Here is a 16,692-nt window from a genome sequence, read left to right as displayed (position 1 = left end):
CTTTGTATTTCTTCATCATTTCGAACTGTTCAGGCATAAATGCCAACTACAGCACAGTGAAGGAGCTGTGACTCACGCGAAGATAAGTATGAGACAAAAGAGAAAAAGGACTGAGAGGAACTTTTAAACTGTGGACCAAATCACCGAAACTCTCCTCCGTAATAACGAGAGACTTTCTAAATGGTCGCTCGACTAGTGAGATATAGCAGAAGAATCGCACTCAAGTTATACTACAATACTGTCTCAGAAAAAGAAGGACACATTGAGCACGGGCTACTAATCCCAAGATTCCGAGTTCGATTCCAGGCAGTGACCTAAATAATAATAATAATAATAATAATAATAATAATAATAACAACAACAACAACATCGAAAAATACCTTAGAAATGAGAACCCAGGTTCGAAATTTCCCCAAGACACCCGATGAAGGCTGGAGGGTATATCAGCCGAAACGTTGTGTTAATAACAAACAAGATGAAGACAAATATCCGTCAAATGTAAATAATGTAAATAAAGTACATTGGATAATATAATACTGGATAAATAAAATGCCCTAATAAATGACAGCAAGATATGGTTGGGACAGTTTTGATTGAAGGGTTGCATATCCATGTCTGAAATTGAGCTAGATAACAACAACAACAACGATACCAGCAATAACAACAACAAAAGCAACACACCTGAGCGTGTCTAGCACAGGTGTGTGATATTTGTTTCCAAAGACATTAAATTTACCTGACGCTTATCTGTCTCTTCATTACAGCGATCATGCCTCGATCTCTTTCCTTGTTTCATTTACGTTTCAACGATGATTTCCACCTTTCAATACTAGCCTCTGGTATTTTTCCCTCTGCTCACGCGTTTCTGCTAACCAAAATTCCAACCCTTGCAATTAATGCCGAGCACCTAGGAAAACGGTACGGTTCCTATGTTCTAGACGAAGTTACGAAATAATGTCAGTGGAAAGTTCAAGGAAGTTCAAGCAAAAGTAGCAGTAGAATGAACAGAAAGAACATCACATGTAAAAAAAAAAAAAAAAAAAAAAAATACACACACTTAGGCGCAGGAGTGACTGTGTGGTAAGTAGCTTACTTACCAGCCACATGGTTCCGAGTTCATTCCCACTGCGTGGCGCCTTGGGCAAGTGTCTTCTACTATAGCCTCGGGCCAACCAAAGCCTCGTGAGTGGATTTGGTAGACGGAAACTGAAAGAAGCCCGTCGTATATGTGTATATATATGTATATATATGTATGTGTGTATGTTTGTGTGTCTGTGTTTGTCCCCCCAACATCGCTTGACAACCGATGCTGGTGTGTTTACGTCCCCGTAACTTAGCGGTTTGGCAAAAGTGACCGATAGAATAAGTACTAGGCTTACAAAGAATAAGTCCTGGGGTCGATTTGCTCGACTAAAGGCGGTGCTCCAGCATGGCCACAGTCAAATGACTGAAACAAGTAAAAGAGTAGAGTATACATACAATAACGTGAAACTTAACTTGAGAAAAATATATTCTGGTCTGATGCAACTGTTAAAACAGGAATTCCGCCTGTGACTTTTATTTTTATCAGCAGGAAAACACTCAACGACATTGGTTACAGCAGTATTAAAATAACATGCAACATAATCCAGTTTAACAAGTTTATACGCAAACGGACCACGAATGACCAGGCTAATACGAACAAAGAAATAAGCAGTTATACAATTTCTGCGAAAGTATATTCAAGAAATTTCCCAAACCCATTGTTATAAATTAGAAGAACAGATCTACAATTGTTAACATATATACTGCAACTTGAGAAACGACTTACACAGTGCCTTACATGGCGTGTGAAGTCGATTTATTTCGTTATACTTTTTGCTAAAGAGAATATAGTTTTCGACATATCGACTTCAATTTAGTAGTCATATTTATTCAATCTCAAATGTATAGATGAAAAACAGAAAAGAAAAGTGAATTATGGCATGGTTTGAGCCAGGATTGGGCTTACCGGGCGTCACGCTTTTTAGTTTCTGTCAAGTGATTGGCTTAGAGCCTTTATTTACTGAGAGGTAAAATATCTTTTATCTTTTAGTCTGTTTCAGTGATTAGATTGCGACCATGCTGGGGCACCGCCTTGAAGAAAATTATAGTCGAATGAATCCACCTCACTACTTATAATTTTTTAAGCTGGTACATATTCTATCATTCTCTTTTTTGCCGAACCTCTTTGTTGCGCAGATGTAAACAAAACCAACACCAGTTGCTAAGAGGTGGCGGAGAACAAGCACAAACACAAAGACAGACAGACAGACAGACAGACACACACACACACACACACACGATGAGATTCTTTCAGTTTCCTTATTTCATTATTGCCCACAAGAGGCTAAACATAGAGGGGACAAACAAGGACAGACAAAGGGATTAAGTCGATGACATCGACCACAGTGCGTAACTGGTACTTAATTTATCGACCCCGAATGGATGACAGGCAAAGTCGACCTTGGCGGAATTTGAACTCAGAACGTGAAGGCAGACGAAATACCGCTAAGCATTTCGCCCGCCGTGCTAACGCTTCTGCCAGCTCGCCGCCTTTCGGTCTCTTCCAGATTCTTTCGATTTCCGTCTACCAATTTCACTCACAAGGATTTAGTCGATCCGAGGCTATAGAAGGAGACACTTGCCAAGTTGACACGCAGTGGAACTGAACCCGGAACCATGTAGCTGGAAAGCAAACTTGTTAGCACATAGCCATTCTTGTAATAAAAAATCTAATGATAACGCAAAAATAATTCTTGAGACTGACTTCATTTTAGTAGATACCAATTTCTCTTGCTGTCTTTTGAATAAACAAATCATATTACATTGAAAATAATCTCCATTTACTTGAGATAGAGTATTCCCAAAATTCTGCCATTTACTTAGACCTGGACATAACCCATCACTTGATATTTCTTGTTGATCATCGAACTGTCGAAGTGTCCTCTTGATTGCTATCCATTCTAAGAGATACAGATCAAAAATACAGTTCTCTGCATTTAGAAGAACTTAACTGTAGAAAAAAATAAGCTTTATCTTCTTGCATCTTATTTTCTTTTTTGCCTCGAGTTGGTTAGATCTCTCGAAAATATTCCCAAATAGCATTATAACATAAAATGAAGTTAATATTCGATATTGGTGATTCAACATCTTTTGAGAAATGCGACGAGCAGCACCTCCATTAATTTGATTTCCAAAGAAAACTGCAGTGTTTTTATTTAATCATCTGAGAATATGGGCTAAGAGTAAGCGATGACGTCATTAGTCACTAGATTGCAATACTTGGAGAGAAAATACCACGTGACAATTCATTTCCGGGAGAAATATTGGTTGAAGAAGGCGGGTTGTTTATCAACACATTTCACTCTTGGCTCCAGAAGGGAAGTTTAAACTATTATTGAGCTTTGATTTTACTCAAAACTTGCACTTGCTCATTTTGTATTTAGAATAAGAACTCGTTACCAGTTCAAATAAGTGGTTGTTGTTGTTGTTGTTTGTTCCTTCTCGAGCCATTTCTGGCTCATAAGGGCCGGTTTCCCGGTTTCATTGGCGTATAGGTTCCCCACCTAGACGGGACGCCGATCTGTCTCACGTGAGCTGCTAGATGCAGGAGGAGAGAGTGAGAGAAAGTTGTGGTGAAAGAGTCAGCAGAAGTCCGCCATTATCTTCTGCCAGAGCTTAAGTGTTTCGCTCATAAATACACACATCGCTCGGTCTGAGATTCGAACCCACGATCCGTTGATCGCGAGTCCGCTGCTCTAACCACTAAGCCATACGCCTCCCGTTCAAATATGCTCCAGGCATATTTGAACTCATAAGAAAGCCACTCACTGCGTTTTGTCATGGAGAAAATTTCTCGCTGTAGGCAAAAAGGTGTAAATCCACCGAATCAGGCCACAGTTCCTTTTTAGAAGAATGATCAGCGCCTCCTTAGAAGGATGAAAGGTTCATAATAATTAATATAAACTTCCGGTGATCAAGGCTTCCAATAAGGGATCAAAGAACAACTTCCTCTACTAACGTTTGTCACACTATACCATCGTCACTTTTAGGTTTCGGAAGAAGTGAGAATAAATTGAAAAAGCATTTTCTGTAAATGGAAAAAGTACCTTTCTTTGAACTATGTTCTCTGTACCAAATTGAGTTGTAGTTTTATGCATTTTTTTAAATATTTAGGTTTATCATTTTTTAAAATGAGTCTTTGAAGAACAATAAAATTTCAACTCAACGTGTCTAGACCCTTACTATCTCGCCGCCTGGGTGAGATAGTAAGCTTTTAGATGTTCCGATTGTAATTAGGTCATTTAACAATCAATTTCCTTTGTCTAAAATTTGCACTCTTCAGATGAGGAATCAATGACTATCCATTGTTATACATTTCTAAATCCAGTTATACACACACACACTCTCACACACACTCACATATATTTACACATACGGCATTTCAAGCCCTACTGATATTATTGATAACCGGTGCTCACTGAGCAATGACATTTATCGACATCAAGTGCACAGCTTGTATGCCTCTCCAATTTCTCTCTCTCTCAATTCATCTTCGCACGCACACACACACACACACACACATAAATTCAGAAATTCGTGTCGTGTTCGAGTACTTAATTGAAAGCTATTGTATTATAGTTTACACAAAGAAAACGAGAGAAATAAGATAGAAAATCCGATGTTAAACGTGTAGAATGTCCATTGGATACATTTCTCTCGCTAAATATATCATCATCTCAACTTCAGAAAACCATGTTTATTCTTTGTGTTTGTCCAGATCAAATAATCCTATGATCAGCTAAGCCGGGGTTTAGACTACATTGTTTAACGTATACTCTCTTCTAAAACAGGTGTGGTTTTGAAGAAGATCTGGTTACTACTTCAAGCAAAAACCAACAGCCACGTAGAGGTCCTCTCGTTGATCTTTAGTTAACATGTTGCTGTGTATACCTTGGTTATCTCTGATACTTCAATGATAATATCATATGTTGGGGAGGAACCCAGGACTGCCGTATTTAATTCGTTCTTCCTGTAGGATTCGATGTCAACTAATCTTAGGTGCCATCTGCATCAAGTCGAACGACATTGGTCCATGAGACAATCAGCGTGTGTGTGTGTGTGTGTGTGTGTGTGTGTGTGTGTGTGTGTGTGTGTGTGTGTGTGTGTGTGTGTGTGTGTGTGTGCGTACTACGTGTATGCGTGTGTCGGTGTCTCATATAAATTGTTGCTATTCAGTCCTGACCGAACAAATCTTTGATCAAAAGCTCTCCAGACGTGACAGTCTTGTTCATTAAAGATGTCTTCCCCTGATTATATAATCTAACATTTCCTTCCTACATTATTTAAGTAACGGGGCATAATATGGAGGAAATTTGGTTGGTTTTCTCATCAGGTTCGATGATGATATAAAGGGTCCCTCAATGTGAGCAACGGGTCCTGACGGTCCAAGGCAACCATTCCATTTTGAAAGTAATCTGGTTACTCTGACTTTCATATACCTCCCATGAACGCCAGCAGTGTTAGTGGATTCACCTTGGAATCGAACTCAGCTTGTTGTAGTTACGTTTTTTATTGTCATAATTATTAGTTATTGTTGCAGTTAGGCACTTCTTGTGTTCACCCTCCTATTGGTAATGCACTTCCTGTTCATACCTCTCGGTTGTTTATTGTTTCCGTTTTCAGTGTTGTTTAATGACTCAGGTTCACACTGATCGAGCAGATCCGTTAACAAAGGCGTCCAGCCGTGACCATACCGTGGAATACATTGTCTAATGCAGTATTCCTCATAGGGAGCTGTATCCGTTTCAAGAGCGGTGAGTTCAAAAATTGTCGCCGGGGTCGACTTTACCTTCCATCCATTCGGGAACGATAAAATAAGTACCAGTAGAGAACTGGCGTCGGTGTATTTGACTTACCTCCACCCCACCTGAACTTACTGGCTTTGTGACAGATTCTGGAACCAATATTAAGATAGTCTCCGGTCAAAATGCTTTGTAGTATTTCATTCGTTTTTATGTTCTGAATTCCAATTTTGCCGAGGTCGATTTGCCTTTCATCCTTTTGAAGTCAATAAAAAAAAGTACCAGTTAAACACTGGGGTCGATTTAATCGACTCACCCGTCCCCTATCACTTTTTAATTGTATGTATATATATACGTGACACTCCGTCGGTTACAACGACGAGGGTTCCAGTTGATCCGATCAATGGAACAGCCTGCTCGTGAAATTAACGTGCAAGTGGCTGAGCACTCCACAGTCACGTGTACCCTTAACGTAGTTCTCGGGGAGATTCCGCGTGACACAGAGTGTGACAAGGTTGGCCCTTTGAAATACAGATACAACAGAAACAGGAAGAAAGAGTGAGAGAAAGTTGTGGTGAAAGAGTACATATATATATATATATATATATATATATATGTACTCTTTCACTACAACTTTCTCTCACTCTTTCTTCCTGTTTCTGTTGTACCTGTTGTACCAGCACAAGGACACCATATATATATACACACACACACACACACACATATATATATATATATATATATATATATATATATATATATATATATATACCGGAGTAAGCACATGAAATGTGCAACAAGGTGGAAAAAAGAGTACTCAAATACCAGATATATATATATGGTGGCCTTGTGCTGAAATTTGAAAGCAATATACTTGTTGGTATATTATGGTTGCATAACGGAAGACTTGAAATTCCAGGCCTTGTGCAAAAGTTTGAATCCAATATATGTGTATCTGTGTGTATGTGTGTGAGTGTTTGCGCGTGCGCGTGTATTTGTGTGAGATGGTATTTGTCAAATCAACGACTGATTTTTTTCATCTCTGTTTAAAAATCTATGGCTTGGTTTGAATGCTGACAGTTCGAACGAAAATGGTTAAGTACCGCTTTGTTAATTGGTTCAGGCTTGTCTTTGTTGTTGCCGATAGCAATGTTACAGTTGTTGTTGTTTGAAGTCTCCCCTTTTCCGTAGTGAAACAACAAACAGCAAAGACGGAGAGCTTCTAACAGTGCAGTAAGAGAGAGTTATAGAACCTTTATTCAGTTCAAGCGCAAAGAATCATTATCAGAAGCGAAAGGTCTCAAGAAATGTAAGATTCTACCGTATTGATTGCCGTACAAGCAGTGATCTTGGCAATGGGCGAATGTAGTACCGACAGCAGTTCTCCAAAAATGCTGTTGCAAGTGACTGTAGAGGACATATTGGAGGCGGTGGTGCAGGTATCCCTTTTGTATTCGACTGGGTGAAATTCAAATATTTTGCTACTATTTCTAGCAGTAATTGTTAACTCATAAAGTTTACTTTTGGGCACAGCTTCTCCTGCTCTTCATTCCTTCATTGTGTCTTTGTTATCGCAGCATCTAGTGTTTCCGTTAACAATAGCGAACTGTACAAAGGCCACCAACCACACCATCCCTTCTGCCTATTACAACTCTAAATATTAAGTATTCACATGAATACAGGTTTACAATATTAAAAAAAAAATTTCTCTCTTCATTCATCGGATTAGAAATAAAATAATTTTACTTGCAAAATGAAAACATCTCTTTCCCGCTTCCTTGCAACTTTTATTTTAAAACGAAAAACAGGAAAATGAAATCACGTTTGTTGTTGTTTAATACTTCTACAGAACGACCGGAAATGGATCACAGTTTTCTTGATGCAACAAACAATGACAGAGGAAAACAAATAACGAAAAAAATACAAAATCGCACCCACCTCCACCATCCATTGGAAAAAATAAAGACAGACAATTGGGAAAACAAACGAATATGTCAGTTTTTTATTTTTGTATGATGTCACGCATTTCCACGTTTGCTGTGAGTTTTTTTTAAGTGAATCAAATTCAATATATTGCTGAATCTTCTACAAGCCATTAAATGCGCCTGTATATCGTCGCTCATCCAGTTAGAAATAGCAGCTAAATTCTGTTCCAACCACATATTTCCACTAAAATGATATATTGCATACTGTAAACGCTTAAGAAGTTTCTATATTTAAGAGATGAGGAATTATTTACATTATTTACATTTGACGGATATTTGTCTTCATCTTGTTTGTTGTTAACACAACGTTTCGGCTGATATACTCTCCAGCCTTCATCAGGTATCTTGGGGAAATTTTGAACCTAAGTTCTTATCCTAAGGTATTTTTCGATGTTATTATTATTATTATTATTATTATTAAAATATGATCCCCTGAATAATAATAATAATAGTAATAATAATAATAATAATAATAATAATAATAATAATAATAATAATAGTAGTAGTAGTAGTAGTAGTAGTAGTAGTAGTAGTAGTAGTAGTAATGAAAATAACATCGAAAAATACCTCAGTAATGAGAGCCCAGGTTCGAAATTTCCCCAAGACACCTGATGAAGGCTGGAGGGTATATCAGATGAAACGTTGTGTTAACTACAAACAAGATGGGGATAAATATCCAGCAAATGTAAATAATGTAAATAATGCCTTAATAAGTTTGCTCCCCAGTTACAAGGGTCCGGGTTCAGTCCCATTGCGTTGCACCTTCGACAAGTATTTTCTACTATAGCGTCGGGTAGACCAAATCTTTGTGAACGGATTTGATAGACGGAAACTGAAAGAAGCCTGTCGTACTGCGTCTGTGTGTCTTTGTGTCTTTATTTGTCTTTCCACCGCTTGTTAACCTATGTTACAGTGTTTACGTCCCCATAACGTAGCGGTTCGGAAAAAGAGACTGATAGAATAAGTACCAGGCTTAAAAAAACGTATGTACTGGTATTCGACTAAAAATTCTTGAAAGTCCAAATCGAATCCAGTGGCATTTAAAATTTAAACCAGAAAAAAATGTCTTTACTAAATTTCATTTCTGTCAATCCACCGCTTCCCCTGCAGAAAGATGACGATTAGAAAGTTGTTGATTGAAGGACTCACAACAAAGCTGAGGCCTTTCACCAAATTCTATAAATTATTATTATGATTCTCAGCAGAGAAAATTATTTGCAGTTCTTAGTTACCTGCCTTGCATTTCGATTTCAAATCCTTTCTGGATCGAATCTGCTTTAAATATTTTGGGACTTGATAAAATAAGGATCACATGGACACTAGGTGGTTTTACTAATCGACGAAGACCACACAAACACATAGACTCACAAACACACGCACATATGCACACTCAAACACACACAAGATAACAATTAGTGGTCTCGAGCCTATAACAGAAATTATAATTACGGTTGAGGCGGTGAGCTGGCAGAAATGTTAGCACGCCGGGCGAAATGCTTAGTGGTATTTCGTCTGCCGTGACGTTCTGAGTTCAAATTCCGTCGAGGTCGACTTTGCCTTTCATCCTTTCAGGGTCGATAAATTAAGTACCAGTTGAGTACTGGGGTCGATATAATCGACTTAATCCATCCCTTTGTCTGTCCTTGTTTGTCCCCTTGTGGGCAATAAAGAAATAAGAAATTATAACTACAGTCTATAACGGCAAGGTGCTATGAAAGATTTTGTAATGTTCTTTTAAACTCTGGCATCAAATTTCAGCGAGGCCTGACTTCATATCCTATAGAGTATCTTTTATCAGTAAATTTTTCTAGTTTCTGAGTCAATTTAATCGACTTTACAAATCTTGAGCAATAGGATCAAAATCCTATTAAAATCTTCGTGATGTTGGCTGTAAAAACATGGATCACTGCTATAACATTAATTACGAGTCTTGAGTAGTAAACAAAATGGAAACTACATTGATTACAACAATTACATTCCTGATTAAAGCGGCGAGCTGGCAGAATCGTTACTGTGCCTGAAAAAATGCTTAGTGGCATTTTGCCCGTCTTTAATGTTCTGAGTTCAAATGCCAACTTTGCCTATCATCTGCCTTTCATGAAGGATAACATTAAGTACCAGTTGCGTACTGGGGACGATTTAATCGACTTAAGCCCTCCGTCCGAAATTGCTGGCTTGAGCCAAACATTCTAAACCAGTAATCACGATTCTGATTACTTTGACGGAAACCATTTGTTCTATTAAAATTGTTTTAAGCCTAATTCTGACATTGCGTGACTCTACAACCATTCTGTAGTCACCACATTCCCGTTTACCACTATTGTAGTATATTAAGTGGAAGCAGTGTAGGTATTAATTAAGCTTTTGGGAATCTTTAACAAGTAGTACTTGTTGCAGTGCCGCTGGTGGTTGCATGGTCGAGGCTGATTATTACACCAATCCACCCGTTTCACAGCCAAATGAAGAAACGGCTTTTGACATCGTAAATTGACAGATCGCTAAATTAGTCACTACATCCACTGAAAGCCGCTGTCATACATATCTCTCCGAGGACATTAACATTTGATAGTTCGCTCCTAAATAGATGTTTGTTCAATTAAATAGTGTTAAAGTAAGTAAAGATTTTCATACCAATGTGTCGGACATTATGATAAATTACGCACATAGACACAAATATAGGGTTGTCAATCAAACGAGAAATATTTAAATATCGCATCAGTTAGCAGTTATTAGACTTTGAGGTTCGTTATAGATGCATCATACTATGAAAAGTCACGACGAAATCTATGTTTATTCAATCACAGGAATATATTATGTGTATATATATGTATATATATATATATATATATATATATATATATATATATATATATATATATATATGAGGAAAATAAGACAAGGTAGAAAATGCTAAAATAATTTTATTATGAAGAACATTTTAGTACTGATTTCAGGCTTTGTGACTTTTTCAACTTAGAGTAAAGCATGGAAAACAATTAAATTGTGGAAAAATGAAATAAAATGTTGTTTTAAAATATATCTGCATATTCATAAGAGTAAGTTATCCAAAACTTCAATATAAATTACAAATACATACATGGAATATGAGAATCGTGCAGAGAGATTATCGTACAAGGTGGCAGACTAATCTTTATCAAGACACAGTAGTATATAATATTGAAATGAGTGGTCCTGTGTGATTTTGGCCGTGGTGGTTAAAACAATATAAAAGTCTAAAGAATTATATGAACTTAAACTTCACAGGGAGTTCATAATTTAATTTAAGTATAAATTTTCTGTGAAGTTTCCTTTCCTACTAAGTATATTGCCCGTAATGTCGCTTTAGCCGATTATGTGTATATATGAAAGTCGTTCCCACTGAGATTTACTGCAATGAAAAGATAATCTGTTGGAGTTCAACGACCTGCTATTAATTACACTCGTAATTACCATAGATTTAATCTTAAATATTTATACATCAATTCTCAACCTGAATACATGGATATAGAAATTTTTTGCTCAATGAAATATGCACCTCATTCATAGCTATTCTAAAAACAGCTGTACGAGACTTTATGCATAACTTCTTAATCACTTATTTACTCTAGAAAAAGCTCTGAAATTGTGTTTCAGTTATAAATTACATCCTCTAAAGTGATATCACATGTTTCACTTGTGTTAATTCTGTCATTCCTTATTTCTTTTATATATATATATATATACATTGCAGATTGGAGCAATCTCGATTATAACCAGCCGAAATTGCAAAGATAATTCGGAACTCTACCGAGGAAAGAAAACTCCGAATGACCCGTCCTAGTTTTCTTTGTATCGTCTATATGGATGTTTTGTTGTCCCTTTCTTGTATCACCTAACTGTTTGGATGTTTTGCGTTCTTGTCCCATTTTGTATATATATATATATATATATATATATATATATATATATATATATATATATATATGTAGCGGCGTACGTAAACTTTGGTCCCCTATATATATATATATATATATATATATATATATATATATGGATTGGTAGACGGAAACTGAAAGAAGCCCGTCGTATATATATATATATATATATATATATATATATATAAATATACAAGAATAAGGGCAGAGAATCGTCAATTAATAATAGAATTAATAATTAACAATTCTGCCAAGTAGTTCAGTATGAAAAAAACCTTTATCGGTAACACTATTTATCATTATAAATATACAGGGATTAGCAATTGAGTTGCTTCTCCAACATACTGAAAATTTAGAAATAGCAGTCAAAGAACTACTGATTCCAAACTACAAATTTTCTCCAAAGTGGATGGCGATATTTATGGCACACATAGAACAAAAAACCGGAGGGAAAAGCGTAAACAAGCCAAGCTTTTAGTTAATTGGATACGAATCGTTTCATGGTTAAGTGAATAGAAATTTCACTATTCCAATCTTCAGCCTCAATATTCTGATAAATTTGAAAGTGTCTCTAAAAAAAATTCACGGTAATCTTTGGCCATGCGACACCAAAAATCAACGATAAGAAAGGCACTTACGAATTCATCGGCTAGCGAGTTCAGGCACCTCACCTCAAAGAAATCTATTCCATGTGCGTCACAAATATATATATATATATGTATGTGTGTGTATATGTTTGTGTGTCTGTGTCCCCCAGCATTGCTTGACAACAGATGCTGGGGGTGGGGGGTGGACAAACATTATCCATTATCCAAAGAATGTGCTGAAATATTCTCAAAGGGATCTTGTAGTATAAATGAAAATTTGAAATTTTCTCAAAATTTCATTTACACTACAAGATCTCTTTGAATGAACTGCACATGGAATTTATACCTGCACATTATCCATTGCTAATAGGAAAATATGAACTCCTATCGGAATTTACATTCCATGGAAAACAAGCCATTTTACTCATTCTACAAAACACATTCTTCGGATAATGGAATCGCAAGTTTAACATCCAACATATATCTTTATTTTTATTCTCATATTTTCCTTTATATTTCTTGTATCTTTCCCTTTCCAAAATAATTTCTTATATTGAACTCTACTCTTTCCTTCTATTCAACTCTCTCATATCGTCTCTGATGGTGGGATATCTTTCATATCCCTGCAACGGCTGTAAGACAACCCTTCACTTTATAGATGTCCTAGAAATTTCTCACTGCCTTAGCTCAGTTGTCTCATTCTATTTAACCTATACACGCTCACACATGACCCGCATTAGACTCCTCACTCATACTATTATCGAAACGGGAGTTTAACAGCAGTCCTTCCGTGGCACTTACATAGCCTCACTTGCCTTTTGGGTCTTCTGGATACCTAAACATCACTCATATTATACATACATACATACATACATACATGCATACATACATACATACATACATATATAATATAGATTTAATCAAAAGATTAAATGTGGTACTTAAAATATTTGAGGCACCAGAATTTGGTAGGATAAAAACCAAAAACAAAATCAAGAGATTTGGTGAATAAAGTTTGAAGTTAAGCAACAAAAATTCAATAGGTTATAGCAGAACGTACGTTTCGTACAAGCTCCATTTATTCATGTAGTGAGAACACCACAGAAAATACAATGAAAATGTACTCCTCAGCTGCATAATGGAATTTCATTTTAGAAAGTCATTTTGAAGATGTTTGCAAAAAACAAGAGTAAGAGAAGAAAACACAAACATCTTCAAAATGACTTTTCTAAAATGAAATTCCATTATGCAGCTGAGGAGTACATTTTCATTGTATTTTCTGTGGTGTTCTCACTACATGAATAAATGGAGCTTGTACGAAACGTACGTACTGCTATAACCTATTGAATTTTTGTTGCTTAACTTCAAAATTACATACATACATACACACACACACACACACACACACACACACACACACACACACACACACACACACACACACACACACACACACACACACATATATATATATATATATAATACAAATAATAAATGAGTATATGCATATATACGTACATGTATGTACATACTTACATCTACCTGTATATATAGATGCATATCTGGGTTCAGGACATAGTAAACAAAGCGTAGACAAAATGATAAACGAGTACAGAAAACACACAGGCCACATAGAGAACATCTCCTTCATCAGCATCATATGTATGTATAAATTAAAACAATAGGGTAAAAAATTGGATATTAATTAATATCAATTTAATACCAGGGAACAAGCACATTAAAAGAATCAAAGAGATTCAGAAAAAATATCTGAGATCTCAAAGGATTATTGTATACGTATATATAAATATATATAAAGTGGCCTCCTTTATATATATATTTATATATAAGTATAAATATATATATATATATATATATATATATATATATACATATATATACGTATGGACATATACATGTATACACATACATACTCACATAGACGCACACACACGCGCGCATGCACACACATGCATACAAACTATCTTTCGCTAAATTTGCATTGATAAATGGCCACCGCTTCATTTAATTCAATCATAAAAGACAACCTGCTGAGTACACCTGTCGCCTGTACAATATATATTAGACCAGCTTGCTCTCTGTAGAACGCTTGGTGTTTTGAACTACCACGAATCGTTCTGAATATTTATCTTTTAGTTTATTTCTCAGTGCCCTTAAGCAAATAACGCCACGCTGTATAACCGAACCAAGAGAAAAATAGCTCATTGAACGAGGTAGCGTTTGAAAAGTCACATGACGAGACACATCTGCACCGAAAGATGTACCATAATCTGTCGTGTAGTATCTCACTTGCGAGGGATCGATGCAAGACGGATCGAAACGAGCATTTTGATGTATATATAATCTCGTGATGTACGTATGTAAACTTAGATAAACGTAGATATGTCTCGACCAAAGATTGGTCCAGGCCTTGTCCAACTTAATAACACCGCCTGATAGGATTATCTAAATCTTTTTAAAGTCAAGGTTTGTGGTATCATGGTCTATTCAAGTAGTGAGTTGTATTCAGGTATTAAATTTAAATACTGAAGTGAATCTAACGGTTTTGTGTGTTTTTAAATGGCTTATAAACACATTTCACGCTACAATTGTCTTTTTTAGCACACGATCTGAGATCAAGTCACTTGCTATGCAAGTAGATCTCCGTAATATATATATATATATAATAATAATATTAGGGACAAAATCCAAAATCACAGGTAAAAAACTCAATTAAAATCAATTTATAAAAAATTAAAATTAAATTGAGCCTTATATATTTATCTTATGATATTTATTGTGCTTTTAATTATTAGTTTTTCTATATGTGATAGTGGATTTTCATCGATGAGTTCTTGAAAATTGGTTATTTTCCCTAAAACTATATATTTTATATATATATATATATATATATATATATATATATATATATATATATATATATATATAATATATATATGTGTGTGTGTGTATATATGTATATGTATATATATATATATATATATATATATATATATATATATATATATATATATATATATATATATATATACATATGTATATATATATACATTTATATATATGTATATAGACATGTATATATATGTGTGTATATATATATATATATATATATATGTATATATATATATATATATATATATATATGTGTATATATATGGTTATACAGACGCATATATATTCGTATGTATATCTTATATACTTGCGAATGTTTGACAAGATTATGAAACAACTGTAAACGAATAGAATAAGCATTTATTCTTTCACCTCGCTTCTATCCTATCTCCTACTCTATTCACATGTGTGTGTGTATACGTATCCACTGTTACTGTTTGGACCCAGGTCAGTCTCAGACTGAGAAGACCTATAATGAAAAAATGTACAATCAGTGAGCGAATTTATTTCCCCCACAGTCTGTGTAGATCTGCAACTTCCAGTGTATCTATTCAATATGTCAGTTTGAAATTTGAAAGAAACTATACAGATAAATCTAGTTGGTCGAACGACCGGATAGAGGCAGACGCTTTTCTTGCTCTGCGTCCTGTAAATGAATTAATGATGACGTTCCATCATTGATTGCTATAAATGGTTTAGAAAATGAAACCAGTTTCGCACTGGCAGACTGAAATTGTTGCTCACTTATAACACCTATATCTGACATTTAGGTACATTTAGCGGAGTCAACGCTCTTACAAGCATGTACACGAAATCTCATGTTTCATCGTCCTTTGCAGCAGCCAGTATAGAAGTTTCTATACTATGTTATTGTGTGCTGCTTTTACTCGTGTACTGCTCTGACACGCCTGTCTCAACCATAAAGACAAACAAATAGGCGAAGGCGTGGATGTGTGGCTAGAAGCTTGCTTCTCAACCACGTGGTTCTCGTTTCAGTATCACTACGCGGTGCCTTGGGCAAGTGACTTCTACTACAACTTTGGGCCGACCAAAGACTTATGAGTGACTCTAGCAGACGGAAACTGAAAGAAGCCCATCGAATATATATTTGGGAATGGATGCATCGTGTTCAATTAAATAATAAATAATAAATAAAATATATAATAAATATATATATATTATATAAATATATTATATATATATATATGTATATATATATATGTGTGTGTGTGTGTGTGTGTGTGTGTGTGTGTGTGTGTATTTATGTATTTGTGATAAATACACATATTGTGAAACTATAGTGAGGGTAAGGCAGTATGCATTAAACAAATACATTGTTAACAACATAACACATATGCTCTTCTCCCTCTAACGACGTTGAACGAAAAGTAGAAACCCTTCTGTCTTCCTCACATGACCTTTAATGAATTTCATCGCTTCACTTACGATACGTGACTTACAATAATTA

At 35.6% G+C, this 16,692-nt stretch overlaps 1 protein-coding gene across 9 annotated transcripts in view; it reads right to left on the bottom strand.

The window, feature by feature from the left end:
- LOC106876232 (core alpha-(1,3)-fucosyltransferase) overlaps positions 1–16,692 on the bottom strand; it is a 706,231-nt gene that overhangs the window by 32,851 nt on the left and 656,688 nt on the right. The window contains exon 1 of one of the 9 annotated variants that reach the window (XM_089353040.1): positions 737–755. The exons of the other annotated variants lie outside the window; for them this stretch is intronic. The gene's annotated coding sequence lies outside the window, so the exon portion shown is untranslated. Of the gene's footprint in view, positions 1–736; positions 756–16,692 lie in introns of those variants that run through there. 9 annotated transcript variants of the gene reach the window in all.

The sequence above is a fragment of the Octopus bimaculoides genome, chromosome 5 (assembly GCF_046866305.1).
Source record: "Octopus bimaculoides isolate indiv1 chromosome 5, ASM4686630v1, whole genome shotgun sequence".
In the NCBI taxonomy this organism is placed as follows: Eukaryota; Metazoa; Mollusca; class Cephalopoda; order Octopoda; family Octopodidae; genus Octopus; species Octopus bimaculoides.
Note: the sequence above shows the minus strand (reverse complement) of the source record. Positions and strands in the feature narration are given on the sequence as shown.